We start from the raw sequence: 8,023 nt of genomic DNA, 5'->3' as shown, positions 1-8,023 counted from the left end.
TGTTCTCTCCATTGCCGAGCGCTGCTCTCTCCCTCGCGAAGCTCAGCTTTCTCCATCGCCGAGCTCTGTTCTCTCCATTGTCGAGTGCTGATCTCTTCCCTCTCCTGCCGGCACAGCAAGTCCCCTCCTGCCTAAGCGAGGTCTATTGAAGTTATCCTTGGTTAAAGTTTCAGTTGTACTTCGTATCATTTATCCTTGGTTAAGGTTATATTGCTTTTGAATACAACCATGCTTCTCTTGGCTCAGCTTGGTTTCCATTCCTATGAGCAGGTCTATTGAATTTGCCAATTCAACATTCTGATCTCTTACACATGGGAATCCTTGGTTAAAGTTAGATTGACTTTGAATACAACCATGCTTGTCTTGGCTCAGCTTGTTTCCATTCCTAGTTTATTTTACTATGATGTATGCTAAAATTATAGTCATGTTCTAGGGTTGATAATTGCTAGGTGATAAAATTAGATTTATAATGTAATGGACCTACTGTGAGATACTTGGATTAGGAGTTTCATTCCTAGTCATTAACTTGATCAATTGACATTTGTTTTGTCTTTTTTATTCAATTATAAAAATATATAGAGTTGAGACTAATATACCATATAAAAAGTGTTTTACTTACCAGTGATATAGTGACTTCTAAATATTAAAAATGTAAGGCTACATAGTGTATCACTTTTCATCCTAATAATGTTTTCTCTCATGAGCAACGTGTACTTGATTTGTCACTATCTATGCTTATGCTTATGCCTATGCTTATGCTTATGCCTATGCCTATGCATATGGAAAGACATTTAATTTCATGTTTAACCTAGATGTTCTGTTAGAATTTGATGCATCTATATCATAATCACTTTTATTGGAAGAGTTTTTATTTATATCATGTTTATGATTTATTTATCTATTGTCAAATAAAATGCGAGGCCGTCCAGAAATGGAAGAAAATAGAGTTGATGATCAGGAATTCATTCCCCAAGTTGCAGATGATCGAAAGCCAAAAATTGGAATGGAATTCTCATCTCTAGAGGATGCATATTCGTTCTATAACCAATATGCACGAGAAGCCGGATTTAGTTCAAGGAATAGCACGAGCAGGAAAAATAAAATGACAAATGAAGTGACATGGAAACAAATTGTATGCTTCAAAGAAGGACATACAGATCTAATGCGACACAAGAAACATCCAAATCCTGATCAACAAATAAGGGAAAGACCACGTGGCACAGTTAGAATGGGTTGTAAGGCAAATATTGCATTTGTCAAGAAACAGATGAGATCGGATTGGGTTATATGTAACTTTATAGAAGCTCATAATCATCCGCTCTCGACTCCATCAAAGGTGCATTTGCTACGCTCACATCGTAGTGTTTCGGCAGCCAAAAAAGTATTGACAAAACAATTTTCAGAGGCCAATGTACCAACTTGTCAACAAATGCGTTTATTAGAGATAGAGTATGGAGGCCCTGAATGGGTAGGTTGTACAGAAACTGATATTAGAAACTTTGAGAGAAATCTAAGGGATGAACAAAAGGGTATTGATGCTGAAACACTTATCGAGTTTTTTACATCCGAGCAAGAGAAGAATTCAGCTTTTTTCTTTGCCTACGAGACTGATTCTGATAACAGATTTAGTAGGTGTTTTTGGGCTGATCATGTATCAAGAAGGGCATATAGTGTATTTGGTGATGCTGTTGTATTTGATACAACTTATAACACCAACAAATATGGTTTGATTTTGGCACCATTTGTAGGAGTTAATCATCATCATCAGACAATTCTTTTTGGTTGTGGGTTTCTTAGTGATGAGAAAACTGAGTCTTTTGTTTGGTTGCTTACAAAGTTCTTAGAAGCCATGTCTAAAGGTGCACCAAACATTATCATTACTGATCAGGATCCTGCAATGACAAAAGCTATTGCACAGGTTTTGCCTCAAACAGTGCATCGATATTGTTTGTGGCACATATTGAACAAATTCCCAGAAAAATTAGACCCTTTGACTTTTCAAAACTATTATCACAACATAAAGAACGTCATTGCAAATTCTTCAACACCTGATGATTTTGAAAATTCATGGGAAGAGACTATCAAGGAAGCTAACTTAGAAAAAAATGATTGGTTGTCCTTGATGTATGAATTGCGACACAGATGGGTGTCAGCATATTTTAGTCATGTATTTTCTGCAGGAATGTCAAGTAGCCAAAGATCTGAAGGGTCACATGCATTTTTCAAGAAATATATCTCAAATAAAAACATATTAATGGATTTTATCACACGTTTTAATATAGCATTGAGACACCAAAGACACAATGAGTTAGTTGCGGACCATATCGATATGAATGAGAATCCCAAAGTTAATACAACCTGGCCAATGGAAAGTCAAATGGTTAAGCTGTACACAAAAAAGAAATGGCTCAAATTCCAAAGTGAAATGATCGAGAGTCATAGTTATTATGTGCAACAGACATGTACAGGAGTTGCCTCAGCAGTTTACCACGTGATGAAATTTCAAAGTTCCTCTTCCTCAAAATCAAGAGTGCTCACGCATGACAAACAAAGGGATTACATATCGTGTAGCTGCACCAAATTTGAGTTTGAGGGCATTCCATGTAGACATATGTTAGATTTTTTTCGTATCAACCAAGTGTTTCATTTGCCTGATATGTATATACTCAAACGATGGACACAATATGCCAAAGTTGGAGCAATATATGCTTTAGGAGAGCAAAATGTCATTGATGATCCAGATTCAGAAAGATATTTGATGTCGAGGCACTCGAGGTTATCCTATAAAGCTTCAGTGTTAGTTGATGATGCATCTTTGAGTAATGAGAGAACAACCTTCTTGGAAGAACAATTTGATTCTATCTACAACAAAATTCAAGAGATGTCCATTAATACAACATGCAGTGATAGAAGTCAAAGGAAAAAATCCATGGATGATACACTTGGTATTATTGATCCTTTTGTAGTACGAACTAAGGGATGTGGGAAGAGATTAAAATCATCAAAGGAGAAATCAACATCAAATTCTAGGCTTTGTCGTGGATGCGGACATCGAGGAGTGTCACATGACAAGCGTAACTGTCCAAATTTGCAACGAGGGTATGTGTCGATTCAATTTTTTATTTTTATTATATTTTTTCTTACAAACAAACTTATTTGATTATTGTAAATGACAATATGCCAATTATCAGATCAATTGGAGATAATAATCATATCAGTCTTGAAGACACATATGAACTGGATTTGGGATCTATAGCTGGTACTATCAAAGTTTTAATTTGTAAAATTATAGTGGTTTATTGTTTATTGAAATAATAAAATTAATAAATTATCTTTATTTTGCAGGTTCAAACAACATGAGATAGGATGTTGTAATGATCCATGGTTAGTAATTTATTGAGATAATGGTCCACTTGGTTTACATACTATCTTTATCTAACGGCATATGCATATTGCTATATTCATGTCTAGTAATTGCTTAGTCTTATTTAGTCTTAAGTATTTTCTAATGGATGTAGGTTGACAATGGTTACTGCAAGGATGGAAATGATGCATCACTCATGTCCTCTCATTATGGATGCACTAACAACTTCCTGCAATGTCAGCTTGCCTTGGTTGTGGTTGAAAGCTACTTGATCCGGATGCAACTGACAGGAGCTAAATTTCACAAGCAAAGTTTACTAATGTAGCAAAGGATTCATGTTGCATTCCATAGCTCTAGTCTCCTGCACTTAGTTATCGTACTAGATGATGTGTTATTCCTAGTTAGGCCATGTATTGTATTACAGTTGTTCAGACTTTTTGCTGTACTAATTTGGTGTCTGGTAAATTCCGTTTGTTTAGTCTAAATTAAGATTGATGGGAAGATACTTTTGTTTTGTTACAAGATTACTGATTTCAAAACTCACATGTATAGATTTCGAGTACATATTTTATAAAATGCATTTTTATTTGTCACAAATCATGATGTGTTTTCATTTTTCAGGACTTTACAGAAGTAATGGTTATCTTAGGGTGTCATGCAATGGAGGCCTGAATCAGATGCGTGCCTTTCCTTTTGTTTTCTACTTCCTGAATCATTCATGTAATTCTAAATATGTTGTTTTAGCCAGATCATGCTGGTGGATTTATGTTGCCTTTACGGCTCCAAAAACTTTGTTGTCGTGTTAACTACAAGGCCCTAAGATTTACACCTGCAATTGAAGCCCTTGGCAATAAGCTCATCTCAATTATCCAGAGAAATGGATTCTTTGTTGTTCTTCACCTGCGATACGAGATGGATATGCTCTCTTTCTCTGGTTGCACACATGGATGCTCTGCCCAAGAGATTGAAGTTCTCACAAGGATGAGGTTTGTCATTCTTTTGCTAATTCGTGTCCTTTATACTATGCTTTTCATTCCTTTTGTGGTCCTTTTGATTTATCAATAATAAAAGGTCCTTTATGTATCTTTGGATCTCAAGATATGCCTATCCATGGTGGAAAGAGAAAGAAATAATATCAGAAAAGAAAAGATCAGAAGGTTTGTGTCCCCTTACACCTGAAGAAACAACACTAGTGTTACGATATAATGACCCAGAACCTTTCAATTCAGTTGAGCAAGGAAATGCTTCTTAGCGCTGAGGAATTGAGCTCCTTCCAAAACCATTCGACTTAGATGGCAGCATTGGACTATATGGTTGCAGTTGCTAGTGGTGTCTTTGTCCCCACCTTTGATGGAAATATGTCCAAAGTGGTAGAAGGGCACAGAAGGTTTGTTCATTAACAAAATTCAATAATGTGCTTCATTTAACTTTTTGTAATACCTGATGCTTGTTATTTTTTTTGTATATACATGTTCAATCTCCTCCATACCTGTGTTGTTCTTGTGCATTTCATGGTTTGTTAATTCTTCTTCCTTCTTTATAGGTATAATTGCTTTCGTGAGACAATTGCGTTGGATAGAAAAGAACTAGTAAAACATTTGGATCTTCTTGAGGGCGGGAAACTATCCTGGGATCAGTTCTCGACTGCTGTTAGGGAATTGCACAAGGACCGGATGGGCCAACCAACATTAAGGAAGGTCCTTCCTGGCCGACCAAAAGAAGAGGACTATTTCTATTCCAATCCTCAAGAGTGTACCGGCCCCTCAAGGATCAGAAGTATTGGATCAAGGAAATTCGACATCTAACATCTGTTGCTATTCCGGCTGCCTTCCCTGATAGAATTCAGGGTGATATGCAGCTCTCTGTACAGATCCAACTCTAAACTCTGATCGAGTCTTGCTCTTTATTTTATGGGCAAGCCTGAAGTCCAGATGCTTACAAATGTAACTCTGGAAGAGGATCAGCAGGCTACCATGTGGAGTGTTGGTCATCAGGCATCAGGAGTTGGAAGCAGAGCTCATTGAAAAATAAATTGATTGTTGATTACCTCCTTCACCATTCTTTCATTTCTTATCACTGTTAGTTACAAACTTGCATGACTGAGAAGTGAGAACTCTGACTTGTAAATTTTTTGTCAAAGAGATTAGTGAATTTCTTTTGTACAATTTACTGTCTTCATTTTTTTTTCATGTTTCACCTGATGAACTAGATCATGGCCCCAAGTTTTTGCCAGTTTGTGTGCTTGGTCTGAGATTAGTGAAATTTTGATATATTTTGACAAACTTGAAACTACTCATAACAAGGATATATTTTGAACCAATAGCCTGAGTACTTGGTTCACTATAAATCGTAGTTTCAGCAAACAAACAAAGTAGACTTCTCTATGAGTTCTGTTATGCAGTGTCTGAAAAAGTTTCGAACTCTAAATAAGTCCAAAACATTAGAGCTCATCATTATTAGAGCTCATCATTAGAAAATATTCATTGGTATCACTGAATATATTCTATGAGCTCTCCAGATCCTAGGTTATGAACTTGGAAGCTGTTGAATCAAGTTTCAGAGTTTTCGATACGAATTTAGAAATTGAAATCACTGACTATCAGATACTGATCGGTCCAGGGACCGATCAGGATGAAATATGATCGGTCTCTACGACCGATCAGGAGAGTTTCGATATCTGATCGGTCCAGAGACCGATCAGGGGCTCTGTCACGCATCACAAATTACTGATCGACCTCTGATCGGTCGAGGGACCGATCAGGAGGTTCCCTGATCGGTCTCCAAGACCGATCAGGGGGCTATGACACGCGAGGCTCCCTGATCGGTCTCCACGACCGATCAGGGTACTTTCTGACCGATCAGGGAACGTCCTGATCGGTCAGGATCTCTCCTGATCGGACAACCGTCCGATCTTCTGACCCCCTTTTTTTAACTTCTCCCCATCCTTGTTCTCTCATTCCACACCGAAAACCCTAGCCGAACCCCTCCTCACTCCCGACTCTTCTCTTCATCTTCTCCGAAAACCTCAAATGGCGCCCAGGTAACGCTTCTTCTTCCCGAACCTTGTTCATTCTTAGCATTTGTTCATTCCTTTCACAGTTTATCTCTGTGTGATTCTGTGTGATGGTCTCGTTTTCTCTCCGTGGCTCTCATGGACTCCCATTTGCCCCTACCATGTTCCATTTTTAACCTTGTTTAGGAAGAAAACAGCCGGTGGTGAGGGTACGTCAAAGTCGTCTGAGAAATCCAAATCCGCACCCTCCCGACCACAACCCTCCTCTTCTTCAAGGTTCCCGGACCAACAATTTGAATAGGCATTTCAACAGAGGACGTTCAAACTTCTCCCATGTCGATCTGTGGATCGAAAATACATGGATGAGTTTTGTCCCACTATTTCCGAAACCATAGCCTACTACAAACTTGACTCTTTGGTCTACTTGGAGAGGGATATCAACTATGACTTAGTTTCAGAATTCTACAACAATCTTCATCAGACCGGTATTGGTGCTTATCGGTCCAGAGTTGCTAGGAAGACTGTCGATTTCTCCATTATAGAATTCTTTAGGTATCTGGATTGCCGAATGAGTTCAGGAGATCCTTTCTCTCTTTATCCTGATATATCAGATCCATTACCTCCTCCATTTGATGTATCACCTGATACCATTTATGAGTATTTCTTTGGACATCCTAGACCAGATGGACTAGATGAGTTGGATGTCGAGTTTCCCACTTTTGCGGCTCTGAGACTGTCTCCTCCTGATTATATCCTGTTTAAGATAGTCACCAATTGTCTTCTTCCGATCACATCCAAATCTCTGGCAGAGATCCAACCATATCACTGCCTGATGCTCTATGGCTTGCGTCGCCGTCTTGATTTTGATATCATGTCGAGCATCTATTGTTCGATCGTCTCATACTCTCAGCCTAGCAGCTCCACTATTTATATGCCTTTTGGGCATATAATTACCGATTGGCTCGAGACCCTTCAGATAGATGTGTCTAAGGGTAGGATCGTGAAGATGGTCAAACAGGACTGCAGACTCGGGAAACGGGCTTTTTCCAAGTCCGGTATCCTTGGAGAAAATGGGACAGTTCGGTGGAAGGATGGGAGAGTTCTGGGAGAGCTACCACGAGCACTTCCTCGACAGGCTGCTGCTCCTCCTCCTCCTGTTGCTGGTGAGGCCTACCCTGACCTGCGGTGGCAGATTGCGGAGCTGCAGAGCCGTTTCGATCAGCACGATGAGCTACTGGCAGCTGAGCTCCATGGACTGCGTGTACGGATCGACCAGCGTTATGATGATTTACGTAGTCAGCAGTTGGTGACGCAGCAGCTGCTTCTGGGCTGGATGGCCAACTACCCTCCTCCGCAGCATTTCTATGGCCATCCACCTTCAGGCTCCAGCATGCCTCCTCAGGGTTACGAGCCTCCTGCAGATGATGATGATGCTCCTCATGTTGAGGACGTTGATTGATACAGTCTGTGTGTCACCTTGTCTGTCTGTATTTTTGTATGTTATTTGTTGGATATCATTGTCTGATCTGGATACTTATGCTACTCATATGTTATGCTACTCTTATATTTTTGCTATTCATTTGTCTATTTCTTGTTTTTCCTTATGCTTCAGTTCATATTAATATGCTGTTCCTATGCCATGATCT

At 39.1% G+C, this 8,023-nt stretch overlaps 1 pseudogene; it reads left to right on the top strand.

Annotated features, from left to right (window-relative positions):
- The first annotated feature begins 1,228 nt into the window (after positions 1 to 1,228).
- LOC121979766 lies at positions 1,229 to 5,196 on the top strand (annotated as a pseudogene).
- The last annotated feature ends 2,827 nt before the right edge of the window (positions 5,197 to 8,023 follow it).

Source organism: Zingiber officinale, chromosome 5A, assembly GCF_018446385.1.
Source record: "Zingiber officinale cultivar Zhangliang chromosome 5A, Zo_v1.1, whole genome shotgun sequence".
In the NCBI taxonomy this organism is placed as follows: domain Eukaryota; kingdom Viridiplantae; phylum Streptophyta; class Magnoliopsida; order Zingiberales; family Zingiberaceae; genus Zingiber; species Zingiber officinale.
The sequence above is the reverse complement of the archived record's forward strand: the minus strand, read 5'-3'. Positions and strand labels throughout refer to the sequence as shown.